Source organism: Lucilia cuprina, chromosome 2, assembly GCF_022045245.1.
Source record: "Lucilia cuprina isolate Lc7/37 chromosome 2, ASM2204524v1, whole genome shotgun sequence".
NCBI lineage: Eukaryota > Metazoa > Arthropoda > Insecta > Diptera > Calliphoridae > Lucilia > Lucilia cuprina.
Window position 1 is genome coordinate 3,462,849 of NC_060950.1, and position 24,012 is coordinate 3,486,860.

A 24,012-nucleotide genomic window follows, 5' to 3' on the forward strand; every position below is an offset into this window, starting at 1 on the left:
AGTTCTAGTTCAGTTCTAGTTCAGTTCTAGTTCAGTTCTAGTTCAGTTCTAGTTCAGTTCTAGTTCAGTTCTAGTTCAGTTCTAGTTCAGTTCTAGTTCAGTTCAGGACTAGCTCTAGTTCAGTAATATCTGACTCTCACAAACATTTGGTTCCTTTTGCAATCTTTTGTAAAATGTTTATGCACGCAGACACTCCTTTTCTGTTTATTTCCTTTTTGTAATGTTTCTTATTGTTAGTATTTTGCTCTTGTACACATTACTCCTATAGACCTCTATTAAATCTAATTATTTGCGTCTGTAAGAAAAGGAAAATACAAGACAAGACAACAGCAGAATCTGAACGAAACATACTTATAGAAAGTATTTATGTAGTAAAGCTATTTTTAGTAATTTAAGTAAATTAAACTCTTAGGAAATCTTAAGAAAAAGAAACAAAAACTTTTCTTAACAAACATTAAAAATTTGTTCTTAAACATATTTGTTTATTAGCCAAATTATTTTAGTTAAATATGTAAATATTTCTACAAACAATTTAGAAAAACAAGTAAATTATTTAAGAAGATTAAAAAACTTAAAATAAAATATTGTATTGCCGGCATAAAAAAATTGTATTCCATGTTTTTCTTAAAAAACTTCCTTTCTATGTATTAAAAAATATTATTGTTACTATGTATGTGTACATGTTTTTTTTTATTATTGTTGTTGTTATTTGCTAATAAAATTTTTTAAAACAACTGAGAAAATATGAAAAATAATAACAAAATGTTTTACTAGTTTTATATTATTTTATATAGCACATACTACCTACATAGTTCAAGTTTGTTGAAACTCCGACAATTCAATGCATGTTGGATAAAAACTAAAACTGAAATGAAATCAAAATTTGGTTAAAAAAACGAGTTAAAACACAATAAAAACATAAACAGGATACAGAAAAACACAACATTGTCTTTCATACTGTTAAGAATATAAAGTTTCTTTTTATATCATGTTTTTTTAAGAGTTTAACTTGATTTTGTTTTTTGTATAAAAAAGGAACAACATATGGAATTGCCAACTATGTTGTCTTTGTTCGTGCATACATGTATATCCTGTTTAGATTTTGCTATACTAAATGAAAGTACATTATGAAGCAAATCTTGTGATGATTAAAATTATTCCAATCAACTAAATTTTCCAGACTATATTGAGTTCTGTATTAAAAGAGGAAACCTTTAATTGAAGCAAATTTTTCAATTACTTTAGAAGATTTAGTTCTTTAAAACTACTGCATTTAAGTTGCAATAAAGTGTTAAGAAAATAAAATCAAAATAAGATTTAGTATCTTATTTTGATTTTTATTAGTTTCAAGTTTATTGTGTCATTTCGCATATTGTTGGCAATATTTGATGAGATAAAAATAAGAAAACTTACACCTACATACACACAATCTTATCTTATCCCTGCAGTTTTTATGAAGTTTATTAATAAATTTTTGCAAATTATTTTTTAATCTGAAAACAATAAATAAACATATGTATAAGTAAATCAAAACTAAGTCCCTTTTTATGTATATCGACGATATTAGATTTTTTTTTAGATTTCTCACAAGTTAGTGATTATTGTTAATCACATGATCTGCAGGACTTCAATAATATATTATTGTTTTTGTAGTTGTAAAATGTTATATTTTGTTTCACAAAATCGAATTATAGTAAAAGTTTGTCAATAAAAGAGTTTGCTCACATGTATTCGCAAAACAAATAAATAAAATGTTTGTATTTTCTTTTAACAAAAAAACATTTTATTCAACAAAACTATATAGTTCTTCTAACAAAATTAAAGAATTGAACTAAATTATTTATAAATATTATTATTTCCGAAAATATACCACAGTGTTATGTTAATATATGTACTAAAATTTCAAAAATTATTATTAATATTGAGTGTAATAAAGTTTAATATACTACTTGCAGCACAAATGCAAAATAGTAATAATAATACTATTTTAACACAAAATATTCAAATGCATGTTGATTTTTTTTTCTTTATTTTTGGTAACAACTACAATAAATTTGAATAAACTTCCTATAAAAATAACAAGGAAATTGTAGAAAAAAACAGCAGAAGAAACAAATATTTAACATATGCCATCAAAATAGTTCATGTGAAAAACATTTGATAGATAACGTAAAAATGCTTTTAATGTATGCAAAACTATGTAGTTTACAAATTGAACACTAAAAAGGTCTTGCCACCAATATCGAACGGTTGAAGACCAAAGGGGTGATTTTGGAAAAGGAAAAAAATTGAACAAGTAAGAGTGTTATATACACACCATCAAATCATTTTTATTAAAAAACTTTTTCAAATTTGATCGCTGTACTCGCAGTTTTACGCTAGTAATGAGCTTTAAAGTCATTTTCTGAGGGGGACTTTATAAGAGGGATAGGGTAATTAAGGACCCATCCTTATAAAATTTGATAAAGAGCTTTTGGCTCGCACAAAACTTGTTTATGTAGAATTTTACTGGTGTACCCACGTTTTTGAGTCAGTAGTTAGCCCTAAAGTCATTTTCTGAAGGGGACCTTATATGGTCAACAGACAGACTGACGGACATGGCTAGATCGTCTTAGAATCTAATAAGGATCTTAGACGAATATTTCAATGTGTTACAAACGGTGGGTATAAAAATAAATTAAAATTTGATCACAAACAGACTTCTGTATAAAAATCGAACTAACTAACTATATAAGTAATTAACCTCACTTATACAATTGAACATTAAGTCATCGTATGGAAACACTTATACAGCTGCTATATATTCCCGGTGATGTTGACTAATGAATTACAATCATTAATAAGACATTACTAGACTACTTATGTGTAATCAGGATATGTAGTAATCATTAGAAAATATTTTAACCGGTAAGTAAGCAACTAATATTAGAGCAATGTGTAAGTACTTACTTTTTGGAAGAATAACTACTTACTTCTGTTAGACGATGTCCAAATAATAACTGATTACAAATGTACTTATCAAAATTTTCCAAATTCAAAACTGGTTTAAGAGTAATTTAATATTTTTGATATTGACTGGAGCTACAACTAGTAGAGAATTGGCAACAAATCCTATTTAAAAATATTGATAAATGTTTTTGAATACAAACACTCCTTACCAAGTAATGCATGAAATAACTAGGTAATGAAAGTTTTCTTTAAATTGTAAATTTTTCTCTTTATATAATACTATTTTCAAACATCTGGCATCCTTTATAAAATTATAAATTCACACATTCCCAAAAAAATGCATTTTACATCCTGTTCAATCACCAGAAGCTATTGATGGCATTAATGCTTTTCGTAACAAGGGAATTTGTATGAGCAAAAAAAAAACATACACAAATAAAGAGCAACTTAAAACAATTCGATACCTAAAAGGTATATTGAATATTTCAATTATTTGATACATGAATTTGGCATATGGTTTGTTTGAAATGAAAAACATTGAAAATGAATTTATAATTTGTAAAAATAAAAACAATATTATCTGTTGTAGTGTAATGTGTAAATGCATTTCATAAATATTTAAAGGATTTTGATGAATTTGTATAAATTTAGTAAAATGTATAAAAATGTCAACGTAGGCAGGTAGTGGTATTAAAATATAATTCATAGGATTATTTATAATCTAACAAGTAATAAATTGTCCCCTGATAATCAGATAGAGGACAGAGATTATTTATGATGCGAAATTTATAGAGATGCAGAAAATATAGAAAAAATTTTGTAAAGTTAAAAACAAATTCATATTTTAATTATTAATAATATAATTTGCAATATTCATTAGAAACTTCTCTATTTTCTCGAATTTATTCACATAAAAGATTAAAAGAAATCAAGTTTTTTTCTGTCATTATCATATATTTATTATATTTTTTTAATAATAAATATTAATATTAAATTAAGACAATTGAAAGTTTGTTTTCCTTAAAATTCATCAAATCTAATTGAATTTTCCCATGAATACTAAACGAAACTAAAGCTTAAAATTATTTAAAAAAGTATTAACAAAATTTTTTTCCCAAAAACTTCTTCTTAAGAAAACAAACTTTAATGCACTTGTAATTGTCATAAACATTTTTTCTATTTAATATTTTTCACTTTATTCCTTCTAAATAAAAAAATAAATGAAATTTTTGTGTTGCTCCCGTTTTGTCGCTAAAAATACTTTATAAACATAATGTTGCTGATGATGATAATGATGATGTGGAATGTGAATGCCTCCAGAGAATTTTGATGTTGTTTGGTTCAAGGAGCGCCTTTTTTTTGAGTTGAAAAACAAAAATAAACTTTGAACATTCTGTGCATTTTATGGCTCAAGTTGAATTAAAACTTTTCAAGAAGAACTTTTAAGAAAATTTTCGAAAATAAAAAAGAAGCAGAATATGAAACATATTTAATGTTGCCACTTGGTGGGGGGGGTTTGCTACATTTGTTTGTTTCTTAGAATATAATTTTCTTCTTAATTTCTTGGCATGAACAAAATGAGTAAAACATTTAAACAATAATAAATGATAAGAATAAATTTTATATGAAATGAAAACATTTCAAGAGGAAATAGAAAACAAAAGGAAGTTCTCACTGATTTAATTTTAAATAATATTAAGGTATTTAAATAACAACGAAAACTTAATAATAAAGCTTTTTCAACAACAAAAACATATTTAGATTTTCTTTATTTTTATTTTCTACAACTTAAAACAAGTATCTATGAGACAATATCTGCATGTTGTCGTTTACATTGATTTGAATTTATAATCAGATGTCTAGCATTTCCTAAAATCTTTTACAAAAACACTAAAAACCTCAAAAACCAAAATAAAAAAAAATGTCTTTTTCTAGTCTAAACTAAAAACATTTTCAGTTTTTTTCTTTACTAAAACCAACAAAAAAAAAACAATTTACATATTCTGTACTTTGTTTTTTGCTCGTTTACTAAAGCCACCACAAAATATCCTTGACAATGGTTGTTGGTTGCATTTGCTTTTTAACCAAAGCTAGAAAAAAATGTCCTTGTTGAATAGTTATTAACTTCTTGGATTTCCCTTTTCAAAAAAAGAAGGACATTGACGCCTAATGATATGCAATGGTAGTTGAGATAAAAAATAAGAAAAAACAGATCATTAACAGATTTGCAATACAGTATCTGATACTTCTGTAATGTGTTTATGGACAATGATAAAATGTTTTGAGGATTTGTAATTGGATAAACTTAAGGAATCTAATATTGTTGTCTGATTTGTTTTGATGTGTTAGAGCAGGAGGTATTTACAACATTCATGAGTCATGCTCAACAATATCGTGGTAACGGTTACATTCGTATACATTTAAATAACTATTGCTTATCTCTTTTATTTTTTCATAGGATTTACATTGTCAATTTTTTGTCATTACTTGTAAGCGTTTGTGGTAAGTGTAACACAATTTCAATCCTTTACTTTGTTGCTGTGTTATTTGTTTTAACATACTACCAGAAGAATAACATATTCACTACTTCACTAGCACTCATTCCAGCCTAAGTGTTAGTAGAAATGAGGTGGGAAATCTCAGTTTGTTGATTAAGGTCTGCTAATTGTTCTTAAATTTAAAAGTAATTGAGAGAACGACTATAGTCCTTTAGTCCTCTTGTGTTAGCCATGAACTAATACAAACATAGCAATCAGAGGATAGTTTTTAATATCTGAAATAGTTAAACAGAACCGAGGGGTATGAAACAACGTTATGCTCTACGGCAGAACTGTTAAAACAATGATATATTGACTAAACAATGATATATTGACTAAAAGATTTGCAACTTCGGTAATAGTTAATAATCTAATGATAAAAAAATCCGAGAGTTAATTCTTAATAAAGTCTACCGGTCTATTCTTAACAAAAACAACCAAACAGTTTTCAACAAAAGCGACCAATTGACTCTAATAAAGGCAACAACGCAATTCTAAACAGATTCGATCAGCCAATTCTAAACAAAATCAACTACACAGTTGTAAACAGAATCGATTAGTCCGAAAGCACACGATACTCTACTACATTGTTACAATAATGACATATTGACTGCTCTAAACTGATTCTACCAGTCAACTCTAAATGTCATCCAGTCATTTAAAAATAGAGTATTCACCGAATTATAAACAAAGTCCAACAGTTAATAAAGTCCTCGACCAAATCCCAAACAGGGTCTATCAGTCAATTCTAAACATTATCTACAAGATAGATATAAACAGAATCGATCAGATAGCTGTTAACAATAAGGAGTTATCTTTAGACAGGATTAATAATTTGGAAATAGAAAAGACAAATTAATTCTAAACGAAATCTACCAATCAACATTAAACAAAGTCGACAAGACAACAACAAGGTCAAAATTACGAAAACTAGAAGAGTCTGAGATCACAGATCTAAATTTTTGACCCGTTTATTCTAGACTCAAAAACTCTGGATGAGGTAACTTAAGACCATAGTAACGATTTGAAAACTCAAATCAGAGAGGATTAGGTGATATATTAATGCGTAAAAATTGAAATCAGGCTCGACTAAGCAACTTTAAACTGAGTCCATAAGATATTTCCAAATAACGTATTGACATGTTATCTGTAGATAGGCCGACCTGACAAATTTAAACAAATTCGATAAGACAACTTCTTACAGATTTGACAAATTAACTCTTAGCATATTTGAGCAAACAGCTGTAAACAAATGACAATTTGAAGTAGAGTTTCTATATTTACAATGGACTCTGTAACTATAAAAATCCTCCTAAATTTACTCGAAATTTTAAAAACTACAACTTTTACTTCACTAAATCTTAATAATATCATTTAAATAGTAAATTCTATTAAAATTAATTAAAGCATTTTTAAATAAAAATAAACACAAAACATTATTAATTTAACACTCTAATGTCAGGGTACACTTTAAAGCCTTTTGCATTTATAATCCTCTTATGGCTCCACTTAATAGAATGTAAATAAAATTTATTTTCAACTTTCTAGAGAGAATATTGTTTGTGGTCGTTGTTAAACATATGTTAATTTCACTTTAGACTTATTCTTTGTTGCCACAAATGCAGAAACACACACACACTTATGTATACACATCCTTTCAAAGTTATTTTAAGTTAAAAAGACGCGACATCTAAGATTACAAGTTAATTAGTGAGCACATTATACATTATACACAGAGAGAAAGCAAACACACACATTATAAATATTAATTACACTACATTTGACTTTTGTTGTTGTTTAACAATACACTTACACATTTCCACACACACACACACTGACATTACAAACGTGATAAAGGAAGGAAATGAATAGCAGGAAGTTAGGAAAAGGTTACCAAATTATACACCTTCTACACTTGTAACCTTTCTTAGTCATTAGAAGAACTCTGTAGTGAACAATATGTGAATCCTTGAAAGGAAAAATCAGGAAATAAATGAACAAGTAAATAAACAATTGTTGCTGCTGGTTTCATTGTTTCTAGATTTAAGCATTGATTTCAATTTCAAAAGTCATTCTAAGGAGTTTTTCTACTGTATTTGCTTTCTATGCAATGAATATATGTATGTAAGATTTTTGTGTGTAGGTTTTTATTGGAATTTTCTTACATTTTTCTGCTTAATCATTAATTGTATTGTTATTTACTACTAATTGGTGGAAAATTGTTTACAAACAAATTGCTGCATTTTTCTCTACAAATGAACAATTAAAAGAAAATTAATATTAGAATTCCTCGTAATGAAAAGGGATTATTTAAACATTATTAAAGTAATTTGGTTTAAAATTTAACTGGCAAAATGGAAGATATTAAAAATTCCAATTTTTTTTATCCTTCCAAATATCTAAACTCCTAAGAATCAGAAGTTTTACCTATCTTCTTCTCTAGCAGAATTTTCTGTCAACCACAATTGTTAAAGTTCACACCCTTTTCATGTTCCACTTCCTCTTTACGCCAAATCAAATAAATGAAAACTTATTTCATTTTATTTATATTCGTGGTTAAACTTCATCATTATTATTATCGTCAACAACACCAAGAACACATACTACTATAAACACACTTAAAAAGAAAAGGCAGCAACTAACTCCTTTATTGCCACTCATATGCAAGTCTTTCCTAGGAAGTCTTTCGTTTTCTATGCTTTTCTTATTTATTACATCAAATCATATTACTCTTAGATGGTGATTTTTATATTTTAACATAATTTATAGATTTAAATATTTTACATTAACTTTTACGAGTTTATAGACTTCCCACACTCCCAATATTACATGGGGACCACACAACCGACAAGTTTGCCAAGTATTTGTTGAAGAAAATATAAAATGAAATTTATGCATTTTCAATGAACAGTTTCCCTTTTTATTTATATTTATCAAAAGAGAATACATAAAACTTAAGTTTTTTTGTAATATTAACATATGTGGTCTTAACTAGAACAAAAATAAATTATATTGACTACCAACGAAAAGTATTCCATATTAAAGAAGAAAGTTTTCGACTTTATTTGGAAAACCACATTTTACCGTAAGTGCAAGTCTCTTAGTGATGTTGAAATTATTTTGGTAACCAATAACGATTGCTGTGAGTATATGAAACTAAAGGAAATATCAGAAACTATTAAACACAATCACTTTAAATAGAGACAACATTTGGTTCAATCTCTTCTGATCAGTTTCGTCAAGAGAATTCAAAAACAGAGTAATTACTCATATCTAAGCAGAAAATGAAGTTAATGCTAAATTAAGTCGATTAGGAAACTTAAAATTGTATCCTTAAGATATCTTTAAATAAAATTAAGGAGTAAGGAGATTCGACTAGTCATTTATAACAGAGTTAAAAACTCAATTCTAAACATATTCGACTAGTAAATTTTCACAAATGTCGAAAAGATAACTCCACTGTATACATTAATGACCAAAGTCGATCAGCGTTCAAGTCGACAACTCAGAACGGACCCGAAAAGTAAAGTAGCTCAGTCAAATCTAAATAGAATCCACCAGTCAAAAAAGAGTCAACCAGTCAGTCAAGCCGATGCAAAATGATCGGCGGCGGCGGCGCAACCATTTTTGGTCGACGGCGGCTTATTATAGAAAATATCGGCGGCGGCTAAATTGTCGGCTCAATTTAAACTTTTCTTTAGAAATTAAACTTCTACGCGTTTATTATATTGAAAAAGCTCTGGATAATAGTCTGTTATATAGAAACCTATCTCTATATAAAATTAAAATTTGTTGTAGTTTTCACAATTTTAATATTCCCACAATATTGTGTGGCAATACTTTTCAATTTGCAATAATAATTTAAAATAGTGGCAACTCCGTTCAAATTTTTGATTTTATTTTCCGAAATACATTTGTGATTCCAATCTTTATCAGCGGCTACGTTTAAGCCGGCTTTGCTTTTAGCCGAAAGAAGACGGTGGCGGCGCGGCTTGAAAAATATTACCGGCGGCCAGCCGCTGCCGATTTGAGCCGTTTCGACTTGTATCTCTGTTCTAAAGTCGACTAGACAACTCTAATCAGAGTCAATTAGTTAATACTAAACAAAATCCACCAGTTAATATTGAACCAATTTCAAATCAGAGTGCACCAGAGTTTCGAAATTTTCAAATCTTTTTGGTCTCAGAGTTTCGAATTTTTCAAATTTTGTTGGCGTGTGCATTTGTATGAAGATTTACTTCGCAAATAACCTATATCTTATAAAAGAATCAGAAAATTCCAATAACAAATTAAGTTTTCTTCATATTCACTTCATTTCTCAATTATTCGATAACCAATATTTTCTTCTGTAAAGCAACACTAACCACATTATTGCCAAAAAACCTACTTCTATATATTGAAGGCGTTTCTTAAATTATTGCCGCACAAAAGAAGGGAACGCACGAAAAAAAAATCACATACATAGACGTTTGCATGTCTATTATTTTCATTCCTGTCAAATTGACTTTGCAATTTTAAAACTTCAAATTGTTTTTACTATAAAACTTCCCACTTTTATCTGAAAGCTGGAGTTTATTTTCAAAAGGGGGTTGTAAAATTTGCCAGCATTTTCATTTTTATTTATAAACTCAATTCAATTTTATATCGTTGTTGGTTGTACTGTCTTTGTCGTCTGTATGTATGTATATATTTCACACATACACATTATTTTAACAAATAATCAAAATATGTAAATTTTTTTATTAATATTACTGTTGTTATAACAGTAATATGTAAATGACAATTGTTTTTCAATAGTTAGATTCATTTTAAATTATTTAAGGTATTGAAGATCCTATTAAAGTAAAGACAGTTTGAAATATCTTTAATTTGAAAGGAGAAAATTTAAGGAAATAGCGAATGTTATACAATCAAAATGAGGCACATGTCATCCGGACTTGAATCAATCTATATCGGTTTCAATAGTGATTTTAGGGCGATTTAAGCTTTTTAAGGATCAAAATGATCCCAGAACTTGCTTAATTTAATCTTAATTTTTAATATTCTTTACTATCACACAAAGTCTGTCAAATCTCTGTTAAATGACGTTTCCTAAGAGATATAAAGAATTTTCTGAAGTTAATAAATAATGTTTTAAAATATTTTAAACTATATATAGTTTTCATCTTAACATTTCTCTAACTAGTAACTTCAATAATATCCATCCTAACCCAACATTACGAAAATTAATTCAAAATAGACGTAAATTAACAAATCTTTGTTTATTTATTGGCACTTTGAGTGGTATTTTTCTAGGTTTTTTGCAAATTCTATTTACATTCTATTTTCCACAATATGCCGTACATAATTATGCAATTGAAACAAAATCAACCAACCGACCGAGAACAACAACAAAATTCACATTGTTTACATTGAAAATGCCACAAATGTCTCTATAATAAAATGCCACATTCAAAAGCAAAATTCCAAAAAAAATATGTAAATAAAAACAACTAGTAAGAAATATAGTTGAAAATGTCCGACTAAAAAGTAAACTACATCAGCCAAAAGGATATTGAAAATTATTTTGGTAAAAATTACAAACAATAAGCACACGAAGCTTGAGGCATGAAAATTTTTAAATTTATTCACTTGGGTGTTACAGACACTATCACAAATTCATAAAGCCCTTCCCACCTAAAGTAATGTAGGGTATACAAACTAAACAAAAATGTATAATAATCACTATAACTACAATAAATACAATATTGCTTCATTTATATTTGTTTTCTAGTTATTGTTGTTATTGTTGCTTATGTTGTTTGTTAAAATTACAACTGCAAATGTAATTGTAAATACCATTATAAACCAACAACACACACACTCGCACTCGCACTCAAACAAACAAATCGACAAAGTGACCAGACCAGGATATAACCAACACATTTCAACAATGTTTTTATTTGTTTAAACAATTCAACTGTATGTGGCAGTGGAACAGAGAGAACAACAACAAAATAACTACCAAATAAGACTAAACAACATACTACATACAACACTACATGCAACACTGAGTAACATAGTATTGTAAAATAAACACGAAACACATGACACTGAACAAACTAGATATTGTACAAGAATTGTTGAATTGTATTTAACCAAAAAATGCAAAATAAAATTCAGGCATGCATGTTCAAGCATGCAGGCAGTCAGGCAAAATACACACACTCAAAATAACAAGTACGAGTTTGAAGAATGTTTGAATACTTATTTGAATGAATGAGTGAATAACTGTGAATATGTTGAGGATTATACACAAGGAAGAGACATAAACATGGACATGAAAATGATTATATACCAGGATATGAATACAATGTATGTTTGTATGCCTGCTGTTTAGTTTGAATAGTTAAAGTTCAAAATCTAATTGTGAACAAAAACACATACATACATTTTATATAGTGTATAACAATGTGACCACATAATCAATTGTCACAATATTAAGAGAAATAAACCGACTACTTGAACACCAACTACAACACATTGTAATGAGCATTAACAAAACCGTAGAGGAGAGAAAAAAAGTAATGTAAAATTTTACTGTAGTTGTAATCTAAGCAATTTGTTAAACATAATTATCTTTAGACATGGTAATATTTAGAAATCCGTTTAAATACAGTTTACTTAAAATTTTCACTATAATTTTACAATCTAACTTGGAGGTATTTCTTTTATTTCCAATATTTATACTGGTAAATGTTTCATTGTCCAATAAAAATGATTTTGTAAATTGGATTCAAAAGTTATTGCTCTACGGAATTTCATAGTTTTCTATTTTTAGCATTTAGTGCTTTCTTGTTTTAGGTAGTAAGTTTTGGTCTAAAGAAAATATGCCGTACAAAATTTAGAGGATGACGGAATAATAACAATGCATAACACTCACTACAGTCTATAGTCTTGCCTATAAACTAGACTATAGTCTAGATTATAGTCTAGACAATAGACTAGACTTTAGACTAGACTATAGACTAGACTATAGACTAGACTATAGACTAGACTATAGACTAGACTATAGACTAGACTATGGACTAGACTATAGACTAGACTATAGACTAGTCTAAAGACTAGACTATAGACTAGACTATAGACTAGACTATAGACTAGACTATAGACTAGACTATAGACTAGACTATAGACTAGACTATAGACTAGACTATAGACTAGACTATAGACTAGACTATAGACTAGACTATAGACTAGACTATAGACTAGACTATAGACTAGACTATAGACTAGACTATAGACTAGACTATAGACTAGACTATAGACTAGACTATAGACTGGACTATAGACTAGACTATAGACTAGACTAGACTATAGACTAGACTATAGACTAGACTATAGACTAGACTATAGACTAGACTATAGACTAGACTATAGACTAGACTATAGACTAGACTATAGACTAGACTATAGACTAGACTATAGACTAGACTATAGACTAGACTATAGACTAGACTATAGACTAGACTATAGACTAGACTATAGACTAGACTATAGACTAGACTATAGACTAGACTATAGACTAGACTATAGACTAGACTATAGACTAGACTATAGACTAGACTATAGACTAGACTATAGACTAGACTATAGACTAGACTATAGACTAGACTATAGACTAGACTATAGACTAGACTATAGACTAGACTATAGACTAGACTATAGACTAGACTATAGACTAGACTATAGACTAGACTATAGACTAGACTATAGACTAGACTATAGACTAGACTATAGACTAGACTATAGACTAGACTATAGACTAGACTATAGACTAGACTATAGACTAGACTATAGACTAGACTATAGACTAGACTATAGACTAGACTATAGACTAGACTATAGACTAGACTATAGACTAGACTATAGACTAGACTATAGACTAGACTATAGACTAGACTATAGACTAGACTATAGACTAGACTATAGACTAGACTATAGACTAGACTATAGACTAGACTATAGACTAGACTATAGACTAGACTATAGACTAGACTATAGACTAGACTATAGACTAGACTATAGACTAGACTATAGACTAGACTATAGACTAGACTATAGACTAGACTATAGACTAGACTATAGACTAGACTATAGACTAGACTATAGACTAGACTATAGACTAGACTATAGACTAGACTATAGACTAGACTATAGACTAGACTATAGACTAGACTATAGACTAGACTATAGACTAGACTATAGACTAGACTATAGACTAGACTATAGACTAGACTATAGACTAGACTATAGACTAGACTATAGACTAGACTATAGACTAGACTATAGACTAGACTATAGACTAGACTATAGACTAGACTATAGACTAGACTATAGACTAGACTATAGACTAGACTATAGACTAGACTATAGACTAGACTATAGACTAGACTATAGACTAGACTATAGACTAGACTATAGACTAGACTATAGACTAGACTATAGACTAGACTATAGACTAGACTATAGACTAGACTATGAACTAGATTATAAACTAGACTATAGACTAAAAAATGCTTCCAACTTAAATTCATTCGACTCGGCTAGGCTCGATTCTACTCGTAACAATTCATGACCGATTCTGTAGACAAAAGTGAGTAGTTAATGTTAAGCCAAAACTTTTCAATCCATGTTAGTAACAATGCAAATTAGTTTCATTGTAGTTAAATAATTTTTTTTCGCACAACATTGTCGTAATCCTCCTGGTTAAATAAATATTGCAAAAAATAAGCCCAACATTAAAAACGGAAATGCAGTTGTATTTTCTAGGAATTTTTATTTTCAGTTTTTTCAAATACTACAATATTATATTGATTTTTCTTTAGTAACCCATTAATATGTTGGAGTTTAATGGACTTTTGAGACTTTAACGTGTGTGTGTGTAACACACGTGCTATTGGCATTTATTTTATAGTAGACGAGTATGTGCGTGTGTTTTATTTATGAGCCATTAATAATCATTAAAGAAATGTTTCTGTTTAAAGACAAAAGAAAAACTTTTCTTTTATTTGTTAATGGTTTTATTGTTATGGAGAAGAATGTATAAATGTTAATAGAAATCAATGGTTATTAAATAAATATAATTGCAAAATATAATTAGGGATAAAATTATTTTATTCAGCTAAAACAAATTGTCATTATACTTTAAATAGTATACCATTATTATTCTGGTACTTTCAAATCACATAACTACCGCTATCGAATAATATTGTAATTTTTTAGAATTAAACTCCTAAATTTCTTGGTAAGATATATTTTCTTATCGTTGAAATATACATTCTTTAACGATATTTGCGTTTAGCTGTGGTATTTGTTAATTTAATTTCTCGATATGTTACAAAAACTGTAAATGGCCATAAATTTATTAACCTTTATGATTTATGAGTAGTTTATAATACAATAAACCTTATTTTCACTGCCATTTTATTGAAAATGACCACTAAATACGCATATTGAAAGTTTCCTAAGAAAAAATAACAAGTAGCAAAAGAAAGCATAAAGTTCTTAAAAAGTTCTTTAGTTTTTACAGTCACATGCTGTGTTAATTACAAAAATAAACTTTATTTCTAAAGAAACAAATACAGAGAGTATGTTTAGTTACGCTTTAGTTCTTAAATTACATTTTTGGTAATAATTCATTAACACATGACATTAGCAAACTCACTCTACTTTATATGAAAATGGTATGACGCTTTTGTTTTGCTATAACTGTAGTTATAGTTGCAAATAGCATCTTTAAAGGTATTTTAGAAACTTTCGTGTCCATAAATATGACTACTCTGGAAAGTGGTAATAAATTGTAAGAGTATCTGTTTTGTCGTATGTTACAGCAGTTTTAAGTAACGGTCCCAAATTACAAATATAGGTTTTTATGAATTTAAATTGTTTCCACTCTAGGCTACTTGGAGACACTTAGGACAAACTAGAGTATAGACTTCAATAAAGACCAGAACATAGACTAGACCATATACTGGATTAGACCATAGTTTAGTTTATGGAATGGACTATACCATGGTATAACTGGTCTATAGACTAGACTATAGACTAGACTACAGACTAAACGATATACAAGACTATAGACTACTCTAGACTATAGACCAAACTATAGACGAGGCTATAGAATTTACTATAGGCTGGACGGAGACTATACTTGACTAGGCTAGACTATAAACCAGACTATATACTGGTCTATAGTCTATACTATAGACTACACTATAGACCAGACTATAGGCTAAACTATAGACCAGACTATAGACTATACTATAGACTTCACTATAGACCAGACTATAGACTACAGTATAGACCAGACTAAAGACTACACTACAGGCTAAACTATAGACCAGACTATTGACTAAACTATACACTAGATTAGATTAGAGACTACACTATAGACTAGACTATAGGCTAAACTATAGACCAGACTATAGACTGGTCTATAGACTATACTATAGACTTCACTATAGACCAGACTATAGACTACAGTATAGACCAGACTAAAGACTACACTATAGGCTAAACTATAGACCAGACTATTGACTAAACTATACACTAGATTATATGGACCAGACAATTGACTAAACTATAGACTAGACAAGACAAAACTATAGATTAGAGACTACACTATAGACTAGACTATAGACTGAACTATAGACTAGTGTATATACTAGACTATAGACTGTTCTATTGACTTGACTATTCTATAGACCAGACTATAGACTATATTATACTTTATTATAGACTAGACTATACACTACACTATAGACTATACAATACACTATACTATAGACTACACTATAGACCAGACTATACATTAGACTATCTACTAAACCATTAACTAGAGTATAGTTTATACTAAACTAAAGACTATAATATAGACTATAGACTAAACTATAGACTAGGCTATGGACTGGTCTATAAACTATACTACAGACTAAACTATAGACCAAACTAGACTATAAAAAAAGGTCTTACTCTAAAATAATGTCCAAGGATGAGGATAAATTGACTATTTTCGAAACTGCAGGGTTCTATGCGTTTATATTTGTTATTTAAACATTAGAGATATTCTCTTAAGTACACTACAATTCTTTCTTTTTTGTTCATTCTCTGTAGTTGCATGGACATTTATACTTTTAACTAACTCTCTTACTCTACCCCTGTATACTCTGTTTTTAGTACATGGTCTTACATATAAAAACAATTATATGTTATAATAATAAAAAGGCAAATAAAAAGTCAAAACAATTTATTACGAACTTTTGTTTTATTACCTAAAAACTGAAACAAACAGCCAACAACAGATGGTCCCCCTTTGGCGTATGAGTTTTTACAACATTTTTAAAAGGGGGGCATAAAAGTGTAGTTTCGAAAACCCAGTGAGATTTTTATGAACAATTATTGTTGTTGCATTTTATGAACTGAAATGAATAGAACTATGTTTATTTTATTACAAACTTCTTCAACCAAATGCGTTAGTTGATTTGTATTCCTAAATAGATCTGAGACCAGTTCTAAAAAAACATTAGGAGAGCCTAAACGAACAGTTTAGATTTGATATTTATTTTGTAAGTCTTCAAGGTGTGGTTCTTGAACATGATCTATATAATTGATAGAATAGTACATGATCAAGCTATAGATTATATAGCTTGATCATGTACAAATACCGATAAAACAGTGTATTTAACACACTTAAATTTGTTTGCTGGGAAATTACTCGACACAACAGTCAAGTATTTATAAAAGAAAAAAAATACGGTCAAGAATTTTATGATACAGTTTATATTGCCTATATGTTAATAACATTAACAACAATATTGTAGTCATTTATTCTTCATCCTATACTTTTCATCCTTTCTAAGGACGATTTAAGTTAGCTTTTGATTTCAGTGTAATGATAAAACTACAAGTAAAAGTTCTTTATGTTAAAAGAAATAAAGTTTTTTTTTAAAGGCATGTTGTTGTCATGAGCACTACTTTTCATAACAATATTAGAAATGCGTTTTAACATATTAAATTTTAATATTATTTAAAATACTCCTTAAGGAACATATAACAAATTGGACTAGATTTATTGAAGTAGGAAAATGAAGAAAAAACTTTGTTCAGTTACGATTATTTAGTTCTTGCTTTAGTGAATCATGCTCAAAATAATAGTTAGGAACATGAAAATGAGTAAAGTAACTAAAATATTGTTTACAAAGAATTTAAATAACAATTATATGTTTTTGGAAGTGCTTTGTACAGCTGAGTTTCCTTTAAACCTTTAAATTTTTTCTTAAAAAGAATCTCTGCGATTAAAAGAAATAAATGTCTATCAAATAAGTTGTGAAAATAACAAGTCCTTTAAAATTTTGCATCTGATTCCAGCCATTATTGATAGAAATAAATTCAATCCTTTTATTTACATTAAACTGCTAACAATCTCCGCTAAAGAATCATAAAATATAAAATTAAATCCCGATTTACTTTTCACTTTGCCATTTAAATTTATTGAAAGAACAATTTTTGAAAGCTGCAAAAACAAGTTAGAGAAAAAATAAGTTACTTTCAAGTGAAAAAGACGGGGAGAGCAACTAGAAATTCATACATATATATATATATATATATATTTAAGTTTTTATTGCTAAAGAAAGCAAAAAGTCAAACTAGAAGGAGGAAAGAACAGTCAGTCTGCTGGAGAACCAGGCGGAACATCGTCAAAAAGTCGTAAAATTTAGCAAACATTAAATCTGTCGTTTCTACTTAGAAAATCTTTTGCTCGTTATATTTTCTTCTGTTTTTTTTTTTTCTTTTTTCTACTACGACTCATAAAAATTGTTTGAAGCAGTTGCATTGAGTGTTCAAGTGGCACAACTAATGTGATGTGTTTAGTTTGCTTAACGATTTCCGTTTCCTTTACTTCCATACACACACGCACACATATATACAGCTTTTTGTATAAAAGTATTGACTTACTGCATGTGGTGGCAAATAATTAAAGCAGCCGCATCCAAAAAGGAAGAATATTATTTTAACAGTTTTATTCCTATAATTTTATTGAAAATGTCCAATATTCATGGTGCAAACATGTTTTAGAATATTTTGTTTAATTTCTTAAATTTTAAGTTACTTTATTTTACTCTATTTTCTATTTTTACTTTTTAATTATTGCATGACCTAAAATTTGTTACAACATGCCACATATATTATTTTCACATATATTTTGTTTTATTTAAGGAGGAGTATATGAAATTTATTTAAGTTTTCTATATAAATGAACACATTTTCCAGGAACTTGTTATGTGTTGCTTGTATTTATATGTATTAAATATAAAAAAGGAAAACATATACTTTGTGGTCGATTAACTGTGGTCGCTGTGTGCTCTACATTTATTTATTTATTTGCTGCTGAAATGTGTTGAATGATTTGAAATAAAAAACTTAAGAGCTGATTCTGTTAGAAATTGCAGCGTATAGACAAGACTAGGCTATACTGTATACCAGACTAGGCTATAGACTACACTTTAAACTTTAGACTTCAGACTACAATTTAGACTTAACTTTTGACTATACTTTTGTCTAAACTTTAGACTAGAATTTAAATTTGACTTAAGATTAGACTTAAGACTTGACCAAGTGTGGATCCATTCGTCTATATATCTATATATTTTCTTATTTAATTTTTATATTTTGTATGAAAAATTTTTGGTTTTGGGGATAGGAATTTCCTCTTCCCCTTCCATGAATGCACGCCTGCCGTAGACTAGACTTTGGACTAGACTTTAGCCTAGACTTCTGACTTTTATTTACAAGTTGTCAAATCTTTTAACACAACAAGCTCTACCTTAATAAATTTTATAGGATGAAAATCTACAGTTTCATTTCCAATTAGCAAGGCAACCAGACGTTGAATTGTTCTCATCCCCTTCACACAGCACAGATTTGTTTAATATTACAACTGCAACATCAGCAGTTGTTGCAATGTTGTATATTATTTGGTTTGCGTTTTTTGCTTTTTTATGTTTAGTCATTCTTTTTTTTCATTGCTTTATTCATATTCCAATAGGAACTGTAATATTTTATAGGTCATGCGAGTACAGGAAATTTAAATTAAAAATAGGGATACAAATTTAAATTAATATAAAAATAAACAAGACATAAGTCTGGAGAAAATTATTTCCATAATAAATGTTTAATTTCTTACATAAAAATTCCACTAAAGCTTTAATATGTTAATTATTTAATAATCCTTAAAAATTTTTTTCTTTCGTTTTGTTTTACTTTTTTTTTTAATCTTGGGTAAGAAAATATTGCAAATTTAATTAAAAGTTTGTACATTTTTAAGAAATATTATTAAAGTAAGGGAAGTTTTAACTTTTTAGAAGCAAAATGTTTCATAAAATTATTAAATTTATAAAAAGAAATTGAAAACTATTTAAATATTATTTTTGGTTTATATTTGAAAATTTTTTTTTTTTTTGCACAAGGGTGCAAGAAGTAAACCTTTAAAGCTTATAGCATTTACATTTAATTTTCATATTATTATACAACATTTAAAGGGGACTAAGAGAGAAGTTAAGGCAAAGGTCGACTTTAAGTTATGCTACTTAAGTTTAAGATCATTAATTAAAATCATTTTAAAAGTTTAAAAATTTACAATATTTTAAGGTTTGAAGAACCTATAGATACTAATAACTCCGATAAATTATATGATTTGGTAACGGTACAAAAAACCCCTGACCTTACCTAAGCGGTCTTATGAAGCTACTTGAAACCCCCTCTAGTCAAAAGTTATAAAAAAGTTATAAAATTTCTGCTTTCCCCCTACTCTTTAAACCTGGCCTAACTCAACAAAGCTTTATAGTGAAAATACCGCTGTCAGGGTAAAAAATCTAATAAGCTTATTAGAAGTAATTTTTTTTTTTTTACATTTTCCACCTCTACTTTTTGAGCTTGTTTTTTTCCAGCAAACGTATTTTCATTCATAGAACCTTTTAAATTCTGACCTAAACAACACAATCAAATAAAAAGAAATGAAAAAGTTACTTTTTTCGTCGCTGTAGTTTAGAAGTCCTAACAGCAATGGTTTGGTTAGCTTATGATGATGATTATGATTTTCAGTTCTTTCGTTTTTTTACATTGAATGGCATGAAAAATATGTTACAAATGTTAGGGAAAATGTCATTTTTAATTTATTTCATATTTTCTGTTCTTAGCACAAACATACCAACGTACACATTATATTCAAGTTGTTTTTAGAATATAGATTTCGCTTGTAGTAATTTTGTATGTTTCCAGCAAAAAAGCAGCTAGTTTTTTCTTTCACTTGTAGTATTGTTAAAAGCAACAAAGTTTACAAAGAATGTACAACTAACGGACCAAGAACAACAAAATTTACTTTTATAACATAAAAAAAGTGAAAAAGAAAGAACAAAAAAATACAAGCAAAAGTATCCTCAAAAACACCTTAGGCATCAAAATCTGTCCAAACAAGTGGAGAAAACTGCCAAAAGACCTGCAGCTGTCAGAAAAAATGACATCTAAATTAGAGGGGAGTATAGTTAAACATACAAACGTTTGTACATTTCTACACACACACTCACATAGCTACATTTACGTAAGTATTGTTTTTCAAGATAAAAACATTTCGGTAGAAAAAAGAGAAATGCAAAAAACCCTCTGTCCTGAAAGTTTTTTTTTTTGTACAACTTATATTACTTACAAATACACCTAAATACTTGTATATGTTTATTTGTGTGTATGTTTGTGTTTAAATAAATATGTTCAGTTAATGTTAAGCGAAAGTTGACAGCTGTTTTTTTTTTGTTCTTTCTTTGCTGGATTTTCCTTTTATTCTGCCCAGATTTTCTTTTCAAGATTAAAGTTATTAAGGCTAAATAGTGGATTTAAATTTCATTCATTAAATTATGGTAGATTTGATTTGGAGCAGGAATTTTTTCCTGAAAAGTATTTTTTACTTTAAATTTTAAATGAGAATTGTTATAAATTTGAAAGAGTTATTAGATTTTAATTGAAAAGATATAGTGCATTTCATAAAATTTCGACTTAATAAAGAAATTCATAATGAAAATTATAAAAACGAGGAAAAAAGAAAGTCTCATATATAGATTTTTTTTAAAAAAAAACTTAAAATCGGTTGTAAATCCTTAAATAGAGGTCAAATTGGAATAGAAATCCCTAAACTACATAATGTATTTATTGGGTAAATTACAGTTCAAATGAAAGAAATCAATTGCTTTTAATTAAGTTAATCAATTTGCAAAATAACAAAATTGCCCACTTTTGTAAAGTAATCAATAAAGCATTAGCACAGAAACCATATGTTATTAAAAGGAAATTATATTATTAAATTATAAAACCCAAGTCTTTCTCTCAAATAATATTATTACACACAGAAAACAGATCGATGGGAAATCGATTACCATGATAAATATTTAGTTAAACTAATTAAAATTGTATCACTGTTATTGAAAAACTGTATACTTAACTGATTTTCTATATTCAGTATTAAAAAACAATAATACTAATCGAATTGTGGTTTTAACAATTTCTAAATCAATAATTTGAACTGAATTGTATCGGTTATTAAATTCATTTAGCAATTCAGTAAATGCAGCCGACTTTTATTTAGGATTAAAACGTAAGAACATCAAATATTAGTCGCTACAACCGAAAAACAGTAGAAAGTAAAAAATATTGAGCACTGCAACCAAATATCAATTGAAGTAATTATTTAAAATTAAATTACGGTTAAAGGAACCAAATTCGATGTTCACAACCGATTAATTGCTAATTTTTGCTGACGTATACAAAAATAAATAAAATAAAACGAATTTATAATATAAAAAAACCTAATTACATTTGAGGATAAATTAATGCAGAAATTTGGATAAAAAAGGTAATGTTTGGTGTATTTTATATCTTATAATCTATTTTGTGTTATCTTTCTATAATTTTTAATAATTTTACAGCAGCGGAAAGGCGTGGAAAGATAGTGTTCCTTTGAAAATGTTGAGCAGAATCAAGAGCAAAATCCCTGTTTATTACCATGAAAATCTCAAAGCAAAAGGGGAGAAGTTATTTTATATTTATACGTTTTGTAAGTTTATACATATTTATATTTTATTGTAACTACTTTACACAAAATAAATATATTTTCAAATACATATAATCCACAAATTGTTTTTCTATAAATAATATTTCAGTTGCTAATACCAATAATTTCAATCCAGATTACCGAATAATAATTAAAAATGTTTGTGTACAAGATATATTCAGTAATACTAACCGAATTATACAATAATTACAATCGAATTTTGGGATAGTTGTTAGAACCGACTGAATTCGATTGGAAACAAATTCGGTTATCACAACGAATCTGTTTTCTCTGTGTAACAATAAATTAACTTAATGCAAAACTCTCTATAAACAAATAATGTCAAAACAACTTATTCTTAATAAACCCCCAGGATGTATAATTAATATCAATTGTCTGCTTATATAAAATAACACTCATACGTAGTGTAGAATATACAGCAAGATGGCAATGCATAACTGTTGCTTTATATGATTTGTTATTTATTTAATTTATTCAATCCTCATTAAACTTTTATAAACATTTAATTGTTAAAACTATAAAAATCCATTAACAATTGGATTTAAATCTATTTTAGTGTTAAATGTTTAGTTAAAAACAAAAAATGTGTAAAAATAAATGTTGGAATTGCGACTGAACTCATGAATTTTTTATAGTTTCAGTTTTTTTACATGTTTTGTAATTTAAAATATTTTGTTTGTAAATAGTCAATAACATTATAAATTTTTAATTGCTTAAGTTGTGTCATTTGTAAGAGAAAAATGTTGACTAGATAATGTTAAAATGAAAAGCTTTATTCATTATAAAAAATTTTACAGACAGAAAAGTTTTTAGTATGCTTAGTTGGTGCTTAATTTTTAAATTTTGATATAAGTTCATTTTTATACTAAACACTTACAGCCTTATTAATTACATTAATTACAATAAGGAAATAAGTGTTGAATAAGAACTGAAAATAGGTTTCAAATAAAATTTAGTTACCCACTATAGTGGTACAATACGTTTAAAACGTGCAAAAAATATTAGTCCTATGACTGAGAATAACTGAGTTGATGGGGACATGCCAGTCCGTCCGGCTGGCCGTCCTAATGCACCAGATATAGCCTTCAATTTTCAAGATATTTAGATACAATTTAGACCGAACCTGTTTTTTTGCACTGGGACAAAAAGCCTATTAAAAATAGTTGAAATCGGTTCATTATTTTACTAAGCACCCATACAACTGGATCTGCCGAATTGGGAAATAAATTATGTTAATTTGCTAATTTCTTTCATGATGGTTGTTTTAATGAGGATAGATTGCTGTTAGTTTTAGAGGCAAACAGACAAGAAGATTTTTTTGATATTGAGGGAAAAACGGAAGCAACATTTGGCACCATTTTGACCAGG

The 24,012-nt window shown here is 28.0% G+C and overlaps 1 long non-coding RNA gene across 1 annotated transcript in view; it reads right to left on the reverse strand.

The window, feature by feature from the left end:
- Positions 1–700: 700 nt before the first annotated feature.
- The window catches only part of LOC124418561, a 23,903-nt gene continuing 591 nt past the window's right edge, over positions 701–24,012 (reverse strand). The window contains exons 2-3 of the long non-coding RNA XR_006940073.1: positions 809–865; positions 701–734 (exon numbers count right to left, since the gene is read on the reverse strand). This is a non-coding gene — a long non-coding RNA (uncharacterized LOC124418561). The remainder of the gene's footprint in view (positions 735–808; positions 866–24,012) is intronic.